This window comes from Acanthisitta chloris, unplaced genomic scaffold, assembly GCF_000695815.1.
Source record: "Acanthisitta chloris isolate BGI_N310 unplaced genomic scaffold, ASM69581v1 scaffold5393, whole genome shotgun sequence".
In the NCBI taxonomy this organism is placed as follows: domain Eukaryota; kingdom Metazoa; phylum Chordata; class Aves; order Passeriformes; family Acanthisittidae; genus Acanthisitta; species Acanthisitta chloris.
The window spans coordinates 81,377-83,945 of record NW_008665333.1 but is presented as its reverse complement, the minus strand read 5'-3'; positions in this window follow the sequence as shown (position 1 = coordinate 83,945).

Below are 2,569 nucleotides of genomic sequence, written 5' to 3'. Positions count from 1 at the left end.
GACCAAAAAAAAGTCTTTCTCAGGAATAAATATCCCTTCCCTTCTGCATCCCAGGACAGAGGAATCTTCTTTAAAAAAAGGTACTTAAAGTGCATTTACAAAATACAGGATAGGAGGTTTAGCTTAGTTTTAAAATATCCAGGAAGCTCCAACATCAACAACATGATTTCCAATGGACAAAAAGGATCGTTTTCTCCTTCCTGTTGGTGAGGAACAGAAACTCCCAAATGCAGCACAGTTTCACAGTGGTTCTCCCCAGGGAATGCCCACCAGGATCACTGCCAGTGTGTGCACAGTGGGCTGACAGGCCCATGGCATGTGCCCCTTCTGCAGAGGCTGAGTCCCAAGAGCTGTTTGACTCTGGGACTGTACACACAGCAGGTGACCAAGCATGGGCTGGTAAGTGTCAGGAGAAGCAGCTTAGCACATCTTTCCCTTCTTGTCCTGTTCCAAAACAGAAATTTCTAACATGTTGGGCTAGTTTAGAGTGAATAGAAATCCACATCATTTGGGTTTTTTTGCTTTGTTATCTTTTCAAAGTAGGGAAACTGATGTCTCAGAACAGGTTTCAGTAACTGGAGAAAAACTTGACTTGTTTGCCTTTAGGTCAGACCTGAAATCAGTAATGCCCATTTGAACTCCACACAACAAGGACCTATTTTGTCACAGATGATGCAGCTTTAAGAGACTTATGCTTAAAAAGATGCTTAAAAAGAGAGTTTGGCTCTTCTGATGATCTGTTATCCACACAGACAACAAGTCAGCAGAAGCTGCTTGGAGTTTTCAGATGGAAGAATAACATTTCTGCAACACAGCTGTAACACCTCCAGCTCCCTATAAAATAAGCATCTGTCTCCTCCTGCTTTTAAAGGAAGATCCCTCAATTATGATTCCATGCAATGCCTACATCCACTCAGTTCACTCTCTGGCTTATCCAAAGCAAAGACTCAGCAAACTAGTTTTCTTCTAGTTAAAAAAAAGAAACAGATAGAAATGAAAATGTTCTCAGTGTTTCACAACATGTCACCACCTAAACCACTGCCTCCTCACACTGGTTCCACCTTCATGACAAACAGTGGTGAATGACAGCAAGAACTTAATGTTTGGAATTAACCTAATTCTTGATCAGCTTAGCCCCAGCCTGAGGAGAACTCCTACAGTACCACAGTGTCATCCACGCACTGGGAGTGCTTCATCATCCACTGCATGACAAAGGAGGAATATCAGCACTGGAGTAAGAGTCACACACAGCTAAACAAGACAAAAACAGAAGGAAAAAAACAACCCAAACCATCTCTAGGATGCTCCTGGATCCCCAGGATGCTCCCTCACTCTGGCTTCCAGTTCTGAAGTACATCTGAGGACCACAGAGACAGCAGGAGCAGATGATTCAGCTTGAGAACTACCTTGAGATAGATAAAGATATGTCCTAGCAAGTGTCACACTCCACCTCCTGCTCCTTTGCCAGCCATGCTTTTAGGTCTCATTACCATTGCACTCTGCTCAAGAATGAAAACCCCATAAAGCTAAAATCTGGGCTCAGTGGATGCCAATCCCACCCACAGAATTCCCAAAGCACGGCGTGACCTGCTGATGCATGACCTGCATCCAAATGACCTTCTTGAGCTGGAGTGTGCCCAGATGTGCCTACTGTAATAGTGGAACAAACCCCTTTGACCTCTCCCTTGAGAGGCTGGAAGCTCAGGAGGAGATTCCTGTGCATTCCCCAGGATCACAGTTAGCCCTATCAGTGCCCAAGGTACGTCAGGAAAGTGTAGCACAGCAGTCAAACACAGAAAAAGAAACACACACCCCCCAACCTCCCTGAAAACCTGACTGAGAGAGAGGAGTTCACTTCTCCAAAGGAAATTCCTTCTCTTTCCTTTCTTGGGGCAAGGGCCAAAGCTTTGGCCACAAGGAGAACATACACTGTAGGTCAAGAACTGACACCACCCAGCTCATGTCCAAGAAGCCAATTATGACACTCCACTGACCAGGACCAGAATCCACTTGATCTGTCCTCCAGAAAGGATTAACTCTGAAACTAAAACTGACTAGTGGGGTTTAGCTGATGGAAGTTGTAGCAGGGAAATTAGAAGACATTCAACAGTTATTCCCAAAGGAACTGGAAGTGTCCTGCTGCTCCCTGGAGAACACTGCAAGTGCTGGGTCTAGGAAGTACCTCACAGACCAAGGATGCTCCCCCATGGGCAGGTGGGATGACATCTGAGCACACAGGTAAGGGATGTGGACACAGACAGGCCTTTGAGAGCAATGCTCAGCCTACCCTGATGTGCCAATGACAGCCCTAAACCTCCTCCCAGAGAGGTGAGAACTGTTACTGCAGAACTCAGAAGTCAGGACCGAGAGCAGCAAAGGAGACCTGCCCTCCCCTGGGATCTCCTGAAGGTGCTCCAAGGAACAACCACACTTCTGTTTCCACTGAACACTCTCCACCTGTCCAAATCAAGGCTGAGCATCTGAAACCTTGGGGATTTCTCTATTATTTCAGCCATGTGTCTGGTTTTCCTCACACCAGCACAGTCTGCTCAGCTCAGCTCAGTGGAGA